Source organism: Cibotium barometz, chromosome 42, assembly GCF_041138505.1.
Source record: "Cibotium barometz isolate CiBa-2024 chromosome 42, ASM4113850v1, whole genome shotgun sequence".
In the NCBI taxonomy this organism is placed as follows: domain Eukaryota; kingdom Viridiplantae; phylum Streptophyta; class Polypodiopsida; order Cyatheales; family Cibotiaceae; genus Cibotium; species Cibotium barometz.
This window is the reverse complement of record NC_141087.1, coordinates 28,986,371-29,004,066: the sequence shown is the minus strand read 5'-3', so window position 1 is coordinate 29,004,066 and position 17,696 is coordinate 28,986,371.

The following is a 17,696-nucleotide window of genomic DNA, read 5'->3' as shown; positions in this document are numbered from 1 at the left end:
AACTGTCTTTTTACTAGTGCATAGGTCTTCTGAATCCCGGGATGACCCGCACTTGGACTATCATGACTTTCTTTAAGAATTTGGGCCCGAAAGTCACCAATAGTTGGTACACATATTCTACCCTTGTAGAGTAAGTACCCGTCGTCAATGGAGTAATTAGCATATTTCTCCCCCCGACGAAGTTTATCACTCCCCTTTGAAGCCGTGGCAGTCAAAGGTGATGAAGGGCCTACGTCAGAACTCTCCGGTTCCAAACTATACCCAGAAGACACGGCTTGTCTCTCCGGACTAACTCTCGCTTCCCTTCCCGTTGCACCTTCGGCCAGTCTCTCCGGACTAGCAATACGTGCCAACGAGGGAGGTGGTCGCGTCTGTGAAGAAGTGCGTACGCGTACAGCGCGCCAGACCTCTGTAAAAGATGGATCGTGCTCACATAAACCACGTAGGGACTCCAAGAAATCATTCTTGAAGACTGTGAAACTAAGTTCATTAATCTGTGGCATGCGACTAAGTGCATCTGCCACCACGTTATACTTACCTTTCTGGTAACGTATCTGAAGGTCAAACTCTTGTAGAATCTCCGCCCACCGAGCTTTTCTACCCTTCAGTTCATTTTGACTTGAAAGCCATTTCAGACTTTCATGGTCCGTCCGGACCTCAAAAGTGGCACCATATAAATAGTGTCTCCACTTTTTTAGTGCATGAACTATCGCTAGTAACTCTCGCTCGTAAGCCGAGTAGTTACGCTGCGCACGATCTAACTTTTTACTTTCAAATGCAATTGGGCGTCCCCTTTGCATAAGTACGGCCCCAATGGCCTCATTACTAGCGTCTGTTTCCAAAACAAACGGCTCATTTGGATCGACAATTGTCAAAACAGGTGCAGCTGCTACGGTCACCTTGAGCTTGTCAAAGCTCTTCTGTTGGGCGTCCCCCCAACTAATGTTTTTTGTTTTTGACCGTAACTGGTCAGTCAACGGGACTGCGATCTTCGCGTAGTCCTTCACATACTGTCGGTAGAACCCCGACATGCCAAGAAAAATCTGCAGTTCCTCGAGATTCTTCGGCGCTGGCCATTTAAGAATAGCTTCTACTTTTTCTGGCTCCATCCGCGTACCATCGGCGGATATAATATGGCCAAGGTAGTGAATTTCTGTTTCAAAAAATTCACATTTGCTTTTCTTTGCAAATAATTTGTGCTCTCGCAACAACTTGAACACTAGACGCAAATGCTCTATGTGTTCTTTCTGTGTCTTACTCCATTGACGACGGGTACTTACTCTACAAGGGTAGAATATGTGTACCAACTATTGGTGACTTTCGGGCCCAAATTCTTAAAGAAAGTCATGATAGTCCAAGTGCGGGTCATCCCGGGATTCAGAAGACCTATGCACTAGTAAAAAGACAGTTTTATTGGCCTACTTTGTTTAAGGACGTCCAGACTTATGTGCTGAAATGCAATAAGTGCCAGGTCAATAAACATGAACGTCTTAAGGTTGGAGGACTACTCCATCCGCTGGAGATTCCTCAAGGGAAATGGGAAAGCATTTCCATGGATTTCATTACCGGTTTACCCAAGACGAGTCGAGGGAATGACTCGGTGTGGGTGGTAGTGGACAGGTTAACTAAAATGGCAAAGTTTATTGCCACGAAGAAAACTGTTAAAACGCCAGAGTTGGCAAAACTCTTTATTGAACATCTCTACAAGCTATATGGCCTGCCCGCAGATATAGTGTCGGATAGAGATAGAAAATTCAACAGTCATTTTTGGAGGGAAGTCTTCAAAAAGCTGGATACTACTCTGAGTATGAGTACGGCAGATCATCCGGAGTCTGATGGTCAAACTGAAAGAGTTAACCAAATTCTAGAGGATATGTTGCGTTCTTATGTTAGTAAGAAGCAATCTAATTGGGAAGAGTACTTACCCTTACTGGAGTTTGCCTATAATAGCTCCAAACACTCAGCGACTGGATTTACACCATTCATGTTAATGTATGGATTCCAGCCGAGATCTCCAATGGCTGTAGGCCTAGAAAAGGAGAAGATTCAATCTATCAAGGATTTCCTTGAAGATATGAATGATATGCTCAGAGCCGCACGTGAGAGCATTCGTAGCGCTCAGGATCGCGCTAAGACTTATGCGGATAAAGGACGAAGAAAGGTGACCTTTGCAGAAGGTGACTTTGTATTTCTCAAGGTTCCTGCGCAGTCAGAAACCATGAAAACGGGAAAGTGTAATAAACTTTCTCCGAGATATTGTGGTCCTTTTAAAATCCTTAAGAAGATTGGGGACGTAGCATATAAACTTGAGTTACCGGAGAGTTCTCAAGTCCATCCTGTCTTCCATGTCAGTAAACTGAAGAAATCAGTTCACGGGTTAGAGAACGCAGTTTCTCCAGAGATTTTGGTGGACTTGATAGAGCCACCAAAGATACCACATGAACCTGAAAAGATTCTACAGTATCGTGATAGACAGACCCGACATAAAGTGTACCAGGAGGTACTTGTTAAATGGACAGATAGGGATGAGGAGGTAGCTACCTGGGAACGCCGTAGTGCAATTTCCCAAAGGTTTCCCCAGTTTGTTTTCAAGGACGAAAACTCTTCTTAAGGGGGGGGTAATGTCACGTAGGCTGTAATGCCTGTGACCGACGGCAGACCGGATGGCCATATCCGGGGTTCAGTGGGAGAGGACGCCCATGCGGAGTCATGGGCGGCCAGGCTAGTGTGGACGGCAGGCCACACACTATATAGCTTGGGGGATGAGGGGCAATCCTCATTCTTCCTCTATGGCTGGGTGGTGAGCTAGAGGCCGTCCCCTCTTGTGGTAAATGATGTTTGCGCAGACAAACAAGAAAAACAAAATAACCTTGGACGAGACCCACTGTTTGAAAACCCTGTTTGGCATGCATGTGATTCAAACAAGAAAAAATCCAAGGTGAATGAGACATTAAAGAAAAAGTACGTAGATACTTTAACGAATTTATTAGAGGAATTTCAGGATGTTTTTCCTGATGATTTACCAGATGGTTTACCACCATCTAGGGAAGTAGACCATGGCATCGAAGTTATGCCAGGATCAAAACCTATAAGCAAACCTGCTTATAGATTAAGCCACTCCGAGGCACAGGAGGTGGAAAAACAATTAACGGAATATTTGAACAAAGGCTTTATTCGGCCTAGTTCAAGTCCGTGGGCATCGCCTATTCTTCTGGTAAAGAAGAAAGACGGATCTATGCGGATGTGCATAGACTATAGGGCTCTTAATCAGATAACGATTAAGAACAAGTATCCGATGCCACGCATGGATGAGTTGTTTGATCAACTCTATGGATCGAGATACTTCACAAAAATAGACCTGAGATCTGGGTATCATCAGGTTAGAATTAAACAAGAAGATGTAGTCCGGAGAGACAAGCCGTGTCTTCTGGGTATAGTTTGGAACCGGAGAGTTCTGACGTAGGCCCTTCATCACCTTTGACTGCCACGGCTTCAAAGGGGAGTGATAAACTTCGTCGGGGGGAGAAATATGCTAATTACTCCATTGACGACGGGTACTTACTCTACAAGGGTAGAATATGTGTACCAACTATTGGTGACTTTCGGGCCCAAATTCTTAAAGAAAGTCATGATAGTCCAAGTGCGGGTCATCCCGGGATTCAGAAGACCTATGCACTAGTAAAAAGACAGTTTTATTGGCCTACTTTGTTTAAGGACGTCCAGACTTATGTGCTGAAATGCAATAAGTGCCAGGTCAATAAACATGAACGTCTTAAGGTTGGAGGACTACTCCATCCGCTGGAGATTCCTCAAGGGAAATGGGAAAGCATTTCCATGGATTTCATTACCGGTTTACCCAAGACGAGTCGAGGGAATGACTCGGTGTGGGTGGTAGTGGACAGGTTAACTAAAATGGCAAAGTTTATTGCCACGAAGAAAACTGTTAAAACGCCAGAGTTGGCAAAACTCTTTATTGAACATCTCTACAAGCTATATGGCCTGCCCGCAGATATAGTGTCGGATAGAGATAGAAAATTCAACAGTCATTTTTGGAGGGAAGTCTTCAAAAAGCTGGATACTACTCTGAGTATGAGTACGGCAGATCATCCGGAGTCTGATGGTCAAACTGAAAGAGTTAACCAAATTCTAGAGGATATGTTGCGTTCTTATGTTAGTAAGAAGCAATCTAATTGGGAAGAGTACTTGCCCTTATTGGAGTTTGCCTATAACAGCTCCAAACACTCAGCGACTGGATTTACACCATTCATGTTAATGTATGGATTCCAGCCGAGATCTCCAATGGCTGTAGGCCTAGAAAAGGAGAAGATTCAATCTATCAAGGATTTCCTTGAAGATATGAATGATATGCTCAGAGCCGCACGTGAGAGCATTCGTAGCGCTCAGGATCGCGCTAAGACTTATGCGGATAAAGGACGAAGAAAGGTGACCTTTGCAGAAGGTGACTTTGTATTTCTCAAGGTTCCTGCGCAGTCAGAAACCATGAAAACGGGAAAGTGTAATAAACTTTCTCCGAGATATTGTGGTCCTTTTAAAATCCTTAAGAAGATTGGGGACGTAGCATATAAACTTGAGTTACCGGAGAGTTCTCAAGTCCATCCTGTCTTCCATGTCAGTAAACTGAAGAAATCAGTTCACGGGTTAGAGAACGCAGTTTCTCCAGAGATTTTGGTGGACTTGATAGAGCCACCAAAGATACCACATGAACCTGAAAAGATTCTACAGTATCGTGATAGACAGACCCGACATAAAGTGTACCAGGAGGTACTTGTTAAATGGACAGATAGGGATGAGGAGGTAGCTACCTGGGAACGCCGTAGTGCAATTTCCCAAAGGTTTCCCCAGTTTGTTTTCAAGGACGAAAACTCTTCTTAAGGGGGGGGTAATGTCACGTAGGCTGTAATGCCTGTGACCGACGGCAGACCGGATGGCCATATCCGGGGTTCAGTGGGAGAGGACGCCCATGCGGAGTCATGGGCGGCCAGGCTAGTGTGGACGGCAGGCCACACACTATATAGCTTGGGGGATGAGGGGCAATCCTCATTCTTCCTCTATGGCTGGGTGGTGAGCCAGAGGGACGGCCTCTGGCTCACCACCCAGCCATAGAGGAAGAATGAGGATTGCCCCTCATCCCCCAAGCTATATAGTGTGTGACCTGCCGTCCACACTAGCCTGGCCGCCCATGACTCCGCACGGGCGTCCTCTCCCACTGAACCCCGGACATGGCCATCCGGTCTGCCGTCGGTCACAGGCATTACAGCCTACGTGACATTACCCCCCCCTTAAGAAGAGTTTTCGTCCTCGAAAACAAACTGGGGAAACCTTTTGGAAATTGCGCTACGGCGTTCCCAGGTTGCCACTTTCTCATCCCTATCTGTCCATTTAACAAGTACCTCCTGGTACATTTTATGTCGGGTTTGTCTGTCTCGATACCCAAGAATCCTTTCTGGTTAATGTGGTATCTTTGGTGGAGTGATCAATTCCACCAAAATATCTAGAGAAACTACGTTCTCTAACCCGTGAACTGATTTCTTCAGTTTACTAACATGGAAGACAGGATGAACTTGAGAACTCTCCGGTAACTCAAGTTTATATGCTACGTCCCCAATATTCTTAAGGACCTTGAAAGGACCGCAATATCTAGGAGAAAGTTTATCACACTTTTCCGTTTTCATGGTTGCTGACTGCGCAGGAACCTTAAAAAATACAAAGTCACCTTCTGCAAAGGTCACTTGTCTGCGTCCTTTATCTGAAATGTTTTAGCGCGATTCTGTGCGCTACGAATGCTCTCGCGTGCAGCTTTGAGCATATTATTCATATCTTCAAGGGAATCCTTGACAGATTGAATCTTCTCCTTTTCTAGGCCTACAGCCATTGGAGATCTCGGCTGGAATCCATACATTAACATGAATGGTGTAAATCCAGTCGTCGACGAGCTGAATGCTTGGAGTTGTTATAAGCAAACTCCAATATGGGCAAATATTCTTCCCAATTTGATTGCTTCTTACTTACATAAGAACGCAACATATCCTCGAGTATTTGGTTAACTTTTTTAGTTTGACCATCAGACTTCGGATGATCTACCATACTCATACTCAGAGTAGTATCCAACTTTTTGAAGACTTCCCTCCAAAAATGATTGTTGAACTTTCTATCTCTATCCGACACTATATCTGCGGGCAGGCCATATAGCTTGTAGAGATGTTCAATAAAGAGTTTTGCTAACTCTGGCATTTTCTCGTGGTAATAAACTTTGCCAGTTTAATTCACCTGTCCACTACCACCCACACCGAGTCATTCCTTCGACTCGTCTTGGGTAAACCGGTAATGAAATCCATGGAAATGCTTCCCATTTCCCTTGAGGAATCTCCAGCGGGGACGGAGAGTCCTCCAACCTTAAAACGTTCATGTTTATTGACCTGGCACTTACTGCATTTCAGCACATAAGTCTGGACGTTCTTAAACAAACTAGGCCAATAAAACTGTCTTTTTACTAGTGCATAGGTCTTCGAATCCCAGGGTGACCCGCACTTGGACTATCAAAACTATACCCCAAAGGCTCGGCTAGCCTCTCCGGACTAACTCTCGCCTCGCTACCCGTCGCACCTACGGCCAGTCTCTCCGGACTAGCATTACGTGCCGGCGAGGAAGGTGGGCGCGGCTGTGACAAAGTGCGTACGCGTACAGCACGCCAGACCTCTGTAAAGACAGGATCATGCTCACACAAGCCATGATTTGGTATTTCAACCAAAACCTTAAGGCAAATTTCATGCCTTGATTTTGCATCATGTCATTAGCACAGAAGCTAATGTACTGGAGAGCACTCTAGTAGCGCAAGTTCTTAGACCATGCTACTAGATATTTGTAGACTACGCTACCATGTTGCTTCACCAACTTGTTAAAACTTCTCCTTGGAAAGCTCTACGGCCAATCTAATCATGCATCACAAGGATTAGTTCCACAATTGAGAGATACTTCCTCTCAGAGTAACATCTTTGCACAAACATATGCTCTAGAATCTTGTTGAGTTTCTAACTACCATCAATCTACGGATGGTTAAACTCCACTCCAACTCAGAGTAAATGTAAGTTTTGAAAATTTCCATTCAAATATAACAATCAAACTTCCTATCTCTTATGCCATACTATATATGCGGGGACCATATAGTATGTGGAGATGTTTGATAAAGATTCTTGCACCACTACGGGTGTCTGGAGTTACATCCAATCACTTACAACTCTTTGTTGCTATTACCAGACATATCCCTTCAAGTATTGTCTCGACTCACAAAACTATTCGAGTTTATGTGATATTTGAGGATATCCCTCCTTTCCCTCAAGAAAGGTTTTTATCCTCAAAAACTCTACTCTCAAGCGGACTACGCGCTAGTGTCATGGGTCCAAGAACAAATCTAGACCATGTTTAATATATTTTATTCTTGAGTCCTTCCAAGAAACTTTTAAACATCTTGAACGAAGATGTGGTATAGTGTCTACGCACATATGGTGGTACTATTTATAAATTGCTTTGCAACAGATCAGTGGTTTCATTGTTCACGGGTTAGAGAACGTAGTTTCTTGGAATACTCAAGAATATAACATATGATATTTAACACGGTCTAGATTTGTTCTTGGACCTATGACACTAGCGCGTAGTCCGCTTGAAAGTAGAGTTTTTGAGGACAAAAACCTTTCTTGAGGGAAAGGAGGGATATCCTCAAATATCACATAAACTGGAATAGTTGTGTGAGTCCAGACAATACTTGAAAAGATCTGTCTGGTAATAGCAACAAAGAATTGTAAGTGAATGGATGTAATTCCAGACACCCGTAGTGGTGCAAGATCTTTATCAAACATCTCCACATACTATATGGTCTACCCGCATATATAGTATGGCATGAGAGATAGGAAGTTTGATTGTTATATTTGAATGGAAATTTTCAAAACTTACATTTACTCTGAGTTAAAGTGGAGTTTAACCATCCGTAGATTGATGGTAGTTAGAAACTCAACAAGATTCTAGAGCATATGCTTGTTCAAAGATGTTACTCGGAGAGGAAGTATCTCTCAGCTTTGGAACTAATCCTTGTGATGCATGATTAGATTGGCCGTAGAGCTTTCCAACGAGAAGTTTTAACAAGTTGGTGATGCAACATGGTAGCGTAGTCTACAAATATCTAGTAGCATGGTCTGAGAACTTGCGCTACTAGAATGCTCTCCAGTACATTAGCTTCTGTGCTAATGACATGATGCAAAATCAAGGCATGAAATTTGCCTTAAGGTTTTGGTTGAAATACCAAATCATGGCTTGTGTAAGCATGATCCTGTCTTTACAGAGGTCTAGCGTGCTGTACGCGTACGCACTTTGTCACAGCCGTGCCCACCTTCCTCGCCGGCACGTAATGCTAGTCCGGAGAGACTAGCCGTAGGTGTGGCGGATAGCGAAGCGAGAGTTAGTCCGGAGAGGCTAGCCGAGTCTTCGGGGTATAGTTTTGATAGTCCAAGTGCGGGTCATCCTAAGATTCAGAAGACCTATGCACTAGTAAAAAAGACAGTTTTATTGGCCTAGTTTGTTTAAGAACGTCCAAACTTATGTGCTGAAATGCAGTAAGTGCCAGGTCAATAAACATGAACGTCTTAAGGCTGGAGAACTACTCCATCCGCTGGAAATTCCTCAAGGAAAATGGGAAAGCATTTCCATGGATTTCATTACCGGTTTACCCAAGACGAGTCGAGGGAATGACTCGGTGTGGGTAGTAGTGGACAAATTAACTAAACTGGCAAAGTTTATTACCACGAAGAAAAATTGTAAAAACACCAGAGTTGGCAAAACTCTTTATTGAACATCTCTACAAGCTATATAACCTGCCCGCAGATATAGTGTCCGGATAGAGATAGAAAGTTCAACAGTCATTTTTGAAGGGAAGTCTTCAAAAAGTTGGATACTACTCTGAGTATGAGTACGGCAGATCATCCGGAGTCTGATGGTCAAACTGAAAGAGTTAACCAAATTCTAGAGGATATGTTGCGTTCTTATGTTAGTAAGAAGCAATCTAATTGGGAAAAGTACTTGCCCTTATTGGAGTTTGCCTATAACAGCTCCAAACACTCAGCGACTGAATTTACACCATTCATGTTAATGTATAAATTCCAGCCGAGATCTCCAATGGCTGTAGGCCTAGAAAAGGAGAAGATTCAATCTGTCAAGGATTCCCTTGAAGATATGAATAATATGCTCAAAGCTGCACGCGAGAGCATTCGTAGCGCACAGAATCACGCTAAAACATTTCAGATAAAGGACGCAGACAAGTGACCTTTGCAGAAGGTGACATTGTATTTTTTAAGGTTCCTGCGCAGTCAGCAACCATGAAAACGGAAAAGTGTGATAAACTTTCTCCTAGATATTGCGGTCCTTTCAAGGTCCTTAAGAAGATTGGGGACGTAGCCTACAAACTTGAGTTACCGGAGAGTTCTCAAGTCCATCCTGTCTTCCATGTCAGTAAACTGAAGAAATCAGTTCACGGGTTAGAGAACGCAGTTTCTCCGAGATTTTGGTGGAATTGATCACTCCACCAAAGATACCACATGAACCGGAAAGAGATTCTTGGGTATCGAGACATACAAACCCGACATAAAGTCTACCAGAAGGTACTTGTTAAATGGACAGATAGGGATGAGAAGGTAGCTACCTAGGAACGCCGTAGTGCAATTTCCAAAAGGTTTCCCCAGTTTGTTTTCGAGGACGAAAACTCTTCTTAAGGGGGGGGTAATGTCACGTAGGCTGTAATGCCTGTGACCAACGGCAGACCGGATGGCCATGTCCGGGGTTCAGTGGGAGAGGACGCCCATGCGGAGTCATGGGCGGCCAGGCTAGTGTGGACGGCAGGCCACACACTATATAGCCTGGGGAATGGGGGGCAATCCTCATTCTTCCTCTATGGCTGGGTGGTGAGCCAGAGGCCGTCCCCTCTTGTGGTAATGCCCGTAGCGGCGTTACGGGAATGTAACACAAAGTGTTATCCATCTTTCTCTTAATGCCTTGGCCTTGAGGTTCCTCACCAATGACTCGCCTGTTGGACTCTTGAGACCATAGTCGAGGTATCTCTGGATCTGAGGAACTTAAATATTCAGTGATGTAAACAAGGGACTCTTGTATCAGCCACCCTTCTGACATACTACCCTCTGGGCGAGCCATTTGGCGAACAAATCTCTTTAATGTCTTCATAAACCTCTCCAAAAAGAACATCCATCTTGAATGGACTGTTCCAGCAACTGCAACCTCATCTACAACATGAACTAGCAGATGCATCTGGATTGTTAATAAACTTGTAGGGAAAAACTTCTCTACCATGCAGACTGCCTCTATGGAGTTTAAACGCGCTGTCTCCAAAGTGTCTCTCTTTATCTCTTTTGAAAAAATCCAGCACACCAATGTGCCAATCTTATAGATAGTAGCTCTAATGTCTTCAGTGAGGCAATCTTTTATTGCTATGGGTAGCACAAATTGTAGAAACTTGTGCCAATCATGACTCTTGAGACCACTAAGATCATCATCCTTTGTAAATGCACTTTTCAAGCAATGCATACAACCTGTAGGAGTCCGAAACTCTGAAATTGTCCTCTTGACTTGTTGTTCCTCCATCTTGCTAAAAACCCATGGGGCTCTTGGAAGTAGCACCTTTCCATTGGGTCTAGTGCGAGCCCACAACTCTTGCATACAACCAATCTCTTCCAAGTCATCCCTTTGGCCTTTAGTATCCTTTTTTCCTGTCATGGTCTTCCACAGAATGTCAGCTACATTCTTGAAAATATGCATCGGGTCAAGCAAATGGTTTATAAGGAGATCACCCCAATAGGGGAGTTGGTGAAAGATAGAGAGCCTCTTCATCCCAGGACATGCCAAGTTGCCACATTCCTCCCATTTGATCTTCCAATCGCTTGCCTTCAATGCACTTGGAGGAGGTCTTCCTAGATTACCATCCCGCAATTCATGATTTTCTGGAAGATACCTAACATGTCCTTGGTAGACATTCTTTCGTAATGCTTTTGAGTATCTTGAATCAAGTCGAGGACCACATACAGGACATGCATTGTAACCCGATATAGACAAACCTGAGCATTCTCCATAGCCAGGCCAATCATGCATTGTCCACATGAGAATACCTTGCACAGTTGTAAGTCTTTGGCCACTCTGCTGCTTTGACATGTCCTTCACTTCAATTCCGTTCCACAAGGTGCGTAACTCATCAATAAGTGGTGCCAAATATACATCCATGTTCTTCACCTTGTACTTTCCTGGAACTATTAATGAGAGCAACAGATGACCTTTCTTTATTGCTAACCATGGCGGAAGATTATAATTCACAAGGCAAACAGGCCATGTGCTCCATGAAGAGCTCCTTAAACCAAAAGGGTTTACACCATCCATTGCTAGGCCAAGACGGAGGTTTCTAGGTTCTTCCTTAAAAGCCGGCCATTTCTCTTCAATGTGTCTCCATGCGGGTGAGTCTGCAGGCACACGCATCACTTCATCTGTGGATCGAGTTGTGGCATGCCATGTCATCAAGCTTGCTATTGATTTGCACCTGAACATGCTTTTTATCCTTGGAATGATTGGAAAGTGCCTGAGAACCTTTACCGGGACAGCTTCCCCCTGAACATCTTCTCTATATCTGTTAGAGCCACAATGGGGACATTCTTGCAAATGCTCATATTCATGGCGGAAGAGGCAACAATCATTGCGACAAGCATGAATATTATTGTAATCCATGCCTATGGATTTCAATAACTTCTTCGCATCTGCACGAGATGGAGGCATCTCGTTGCCAGGGGGCAATATTTGATCTTTCAAAAGCCTGCAAGTATGGCAATATCTGATCGTTACTATTAAGATTTTCTCAAATACAAGTTGATAATTTAACATTTCAACAGTAGGTGTAATCTCCAAAAAAAGACCTTACTTGAATAGTTCAGTGACACTTGTATTAGACCATCCAAAAACTGACTACAAATTTAGCATCGTAAGAGATGCACGCAATACAGATATGTTGGCACCATTGTATAATGGAAGGCGTGCAAGTTTACGCATGGCCTCTTCCTCTGGTTCATAATTTGACCGTTGAGAATGTCGTGGTTGATGATCTTCATGTTCATGCTCCTCGAAGAGAGCTTCTTGTTGCTCAATGAAGGCATCCAACATTTCTTCCATTGGACCTTCTTCCATTTCCTGACCTTCTTCCATTCCCTCGGGTGCTGTTAATTGAGCTCCATCTGTCACTCCCTCCTACGATATCCTCATCCTTTGTTGGGGACGAGAATTCACAGGCGCAATGTTATCAAGATGCGGCTGCACACTTGCTTGGTTGTACGATTGAAACCGTAAATTTTGCAAGCGCTCCATTGGAAATATTCCAGCGTCATGAACATGCTCGTTGCAAATCCTTCGTTTTCGAAAGATTTGGTACTTACATCGCATGCATGGACACGCTATTCTCTCTTCAAGATTGAGAGGCTCCATCTAGCAGGATAACATGTATATGCAGCTCGTTAAACACAAATTAGCTTATCTCCTCTCCATACAAAATTAAATAGAATTTACACAAGGATGGAGAGAGAAGCTATCTCTATTCATAAATAGCTGTTTATAAAGGCCTTATGCAATAATCTAAATGCATATTATAAGTATAAGCTTGCATAATAAGGCTGCAAGACTTATGCATAAGCTCTATGCATAAGCCTTATGCATAAGTCTTATGCATAAGCTCTATGCATAAGCCATATGCATAAGTCTTATGCACACGCTCTATGCATAAGTCTTATGCATAAGCTATATGCACACGCTCTATGCACAAGTCTTATGCATAAGCCATAAGCTCGGATCTAATCCCAAAAACCCTAGGACTGAATTACGGTTTTGTAAATTCCGCCAGAGTCTCCTTTGTAATTGGAACCAAATCTCAAATGAAAATGCAACTTCTTAAAACTTGTACGCAATACTCTTTGCATCCCACAATGTCATGAAAGATCATTTGCATTTGCAATATCCACACAATATGACAGAAAAGGGGCCCCATTGCCCAAATGCATCCACAAAGTCGATGGTGAGGATTGTTGAGGACGCGCGTTGAAGCTTGCCGATCTCCCGGCCAAGCTCTTCTCACCCCTTCACCGAGTTTTCCTCCAAGGTGAAGGTTGAGGCCATTTCTTCACACCGGTGTACCTAATCCCCCTTCGTACCGCTTTACCAAGCAATCACGGCACAAAGAGTTCAAGCCATTCTCCCCTTGGCCTCTCCAACCAATGCCAAGGTACCCTCACACATTGCTAGATTCTATAGAAACTTGAAGTGGTTGCAATGGTGAGTGTAGGTACAAAATGATGTGGATAATATCAAATGATAGAACAAGTTTGTTGGCTTACAAGTATTGAGCATGACTCATGCCCTTTTACAATTTAGAACTCAGCAATAAAGCATGGACTCATGCCTCAATCCATCATCCAAAAGCTCCAACACAAACCAACAATTCACAATGCCCTCACCATGGCATTTGCATAAGCATTTGTTAACCACAATCAAGGCATTTGCAATTGCATTTTAACAATCCCTTTCATATAAGCCATATGCATAAGTCTACCTGCGTACGCTCTATGCATAAGCCATATGCATAAGTCATATGCATAAGCCTTATGCATACGCTCTATGCATAAGTCTTATGCATACGCTCTATGCAAGACTTATGCATAAGCTCTATGCATAAGCTCTATGCTATATGCCTTATGCACTATTATGCTAACCCTTAATCCCTTTCACATAAGCCTTATGCACACGCTCTATGCAATTACGCTCTATGCATAAGCCTTATGCACACGCTCTATGCATAAGCCTTATGCATAAGCTCTATGCATAAGCCATATGCATAAGTCTACCTGCGTACGCTCTATGCATAAGCCATATGCATAAGTCATATGCATAAGTCTTATGCATACGCTCTATGCATAAGTCTTATGCATACGCTCTATGCAAGACTTATGCATAAGCTCTATGCATAAGCTCTATGCTATATGCCTTATGCACTCTTATGCTAACCCTTAATCCCTTTCACATAAGCCTTATGCACACGCTTTATGCAATTACGCTCCATGCATAAGCCTTATGCACACGCTCTATGCATAAGCCTTATGCATAAGCTCTATGCATAAGCCATATGCATAAGTCTTATGCGTACGCTCTATGTATAAGCCATATGCATAAACTCTATGCATAAGTCATATGCATAAGTCTTATGCATACGCTCTATGCATAAGTCTCTTGCATACGCTCTATGCAAGACTTATGCATAAGCTCTATGCATAAGCTCTATGCTATATGCCTTATGCACTATGCTAACCCTTAATCCCATCACCCAATGGTGTAATAAACATGATCTTGTTTTACGTACATGGATAATAGAGATTGCAAGCTTATTATAGGTTTTATGCATAGATATTAAATTAATCCTATGTGTTGTAAGCTTACAAGAACCCAAAACTAACCCTAAACCATAAAACAAGGATGCAAAAATTCATAGAAAATAGCATAAACAAGAAAAATCGAAAGAGGATCTACCTCTTTTTTGCAAAGCTGAAGGAGAGCTCGAGGATTGGTGAAAGATTGGTGAGGTGAAAGAGCTGCAAAACAAAATATTAAACAAACTAATTAGTAAATTAAACACAAGAAAAAGAACTAATACAAAACCCTAAAATCTCTATGCATGCATTAGGAGATCTATGCATACATAGAGAGCTCTAGATCTCAACATGCATAGAGAGCCAAAAAAACACAAAACCCTAAACGTCCTAATTTTTCAATTAAAAACTAAAAGCAATTGCAATAACATGTTAGGAGAAGGAGAAGAGGAGAAAAGAAGAATGAAGGAGAAAAGAGGAGAGAGGAAAAAAGAGGAGAGAGAGGGAAAGAGAAGAGGGAGAGAAAGCACCTCTTTCGCGTGTTTACTTGCGTATCTTCTGCGAAAAACCAGAAAATAGGCTCTCGGCTGTGAAAAACTTACGAGCACCGGTATATGCGACGGAATATGTGTCGGAATATTCGTCGGTATATGCTACGGAATATGCGTCGGTATCGGCGTCGGAAGAAGCGTCGGTATAGGCGTCGGTATACGCGACGGGAAATGAAAATTTAAAAAAACCCCGCCATACTTGTCTCCTCCAACATGACGACGGACATACCGACGTTCGACATTTGCGTCGGTATTTTGGCGTCGGTATGTCCTCAACCTCTTGTAGTGCTAGCTCATTGTCTATGGACCCAATCAGTAGGAAATTTGGCAGATATTGATGAAACCTTTTCTGAATCCCAATCTGATACCCTTTCCAGGACAACTAGCTCATTGTCTATAGACAATCTAGGGCCGTCAAATAGTCATCCCTTAGCCCCAAAAAGGACACCCACAAGATCTTTTAATCCATTTGAAGCTGACATCATGGGGTTATACCACTCAATGTGAGACTTCAATATGTCTACAACACGAATGCTCAAAGAGCTGAGATCTTTAGGGATCCACAACAACAATATCTTGTTAAGATTGTAGACTTTTTCTCAAAACTTGATAGAGCACCTCTAGTCAATGACCAGGGTAACATGTACATGGGTGGAGATGGTGTTCGCTACGAAGTCAGCTATCATCCAGAGAATGTAGACAAATTAGGAGAGCTCTCTAAGAGTGAGTTCCTAGATTTATCAAAGCCTTCCGGAGCAAGGGAGTCTAGAGATGATTGGCTCATTGAGCAGGACATGCCTGGACCATCCCAATGCCCAGTCCTCAAAGCCATCCATAGATGATTTACTTTTTGTAGATCTAAATTTGGAAAGGGACAGGAAAGGCAAGAGCAAAATGGATCAGGCGGTTGAGAACCAATGGGAGTTTGTACGACAAATTCCAGTGACAAAGGTCTTTCAGGATGACCCACTTCAAGAGGTCTATAAGGACTCTTTAGAAGGATATTATGCCACCACTAGATTGCCAGAGCTAGATCTTCTTCTAGCACTTGTGGTGGTAGTCGAGAAGCTTGCAAGATACAAGAACCGAATCGTTGATAAATGGGCCAATGAATACAGAACGTTAGATTGGAAGGAAATTCATGAGCTCGCGCGGAGAGGACAACCATTATTCATGGAAGTGTTCTCTACTAATACAGCTAAACCAGGAGAGACAGCCTTTCTTGGAGAAACTGTTGCTCCTCCCCTACGAGAGTTCACTAGAGAGGGACCCTCAACATCAAAGTGGACCACTCCAAGTAGCCCAACCCTAGCACCAAGATATTATCCTACACCAAAAGTGCGACCACAGATCACACCACAACAACGTTTCTCTCACTATGACAATTGGAGGGTAGGGGAGCCAATTCAGCCTCCCATAAATGCACCTCCTAAAATGCGGGTAACAGGATCTTTAGAGAGGGTTGGTGAGGCAGGTAATAGGGGACCCACACCAGTTCGGGATGCATATGGACCACCTTACCAAAGAGAGGAACCACTGAGAGTGAGAGGCCGTAGGCTTGATGATGAGTATTCAGGACAAGTAAGGCCATCAACTCTTCAGAAACTAGTAAAAAAGTACGAAGGGTCGAGAGATCCATATAACCATGTAGTAGCATTTAGGCAAGCAGTTTGAGCTGACTAACAAGCATACGCAAATTGAAGGGTTTGGGCTCACTCTTGAGGGAAAGGCCCTTGCTTGGTTTCAGGCACTAGAGGCTTCAGACAAATCTTCTTTAGGAGTTTTGGAAGAGAGATTCATTGCTGCTTTTTCCTTGATGGGGATTCAACATGACACAGTAGCAAACATCTACTCTTTCAAGCAAGGCGAGACTGATAGTGTTAGAGATTGTGTAAATAGGATGAAGCAGTACATTAATCGTTGCCCAAAAGATGAGAAGCCCACCCAGAGTCCATTAATTTCTCTCTTCTTAATAGAACTCAAAAATTCAACACTGCACACACATCTCTATGCAAAGAAGCATACAAATTTCAATGAGTGTTGCCATGATGCTATGGATTTCATAGATAACTTCAAATTCCAAGATGGTACTGGCCCTGAGGTGGTGCAACCTAGAGATCGGTGGGGCGATGACCAAAGTTTAGGGTCTAGTGCACTAGTAAATCCAGACCAGATATAGCTAACCTAGTACTAAGGAGATTGGGACAAACCTATCGCCCACTCATGCAGCCACAACAACAGCAAACAGCGAATGACGAGTGTACTACCTATAGGTCCTCATCTTTGTGGAGCATGTGGCGGTAACCATAAAACTGAAGAATGTAATACCTTTTCTCCTTTAGTCACAAAAAAAACCCACAAAGAAGTGCCAGGCCTGTGCTTGGAATTATACCCACACCACACAGAATGTACTCCCATTTGTAAGAATGAGACAAGAGCGTGAGCAGCAAAGGGGTGCAGTGGCTCCACAAATGCATCAACAGTATACTAATTTTGAGCGTAAGCCACCGATGGCACAAGAGCAAGCACGACCTGTACTTGGAGGTCAACCTCCTGCTCCTGGGACTGCTCCTGTGAGGTTTGTTGACTATGACGATTCAAATGTGTAGAGACTTGGTAAACTCAAGCTATGTGGAGGAGGAATATGCATCATATTCATCCAAGGAAAATCTATTTGAAAGTC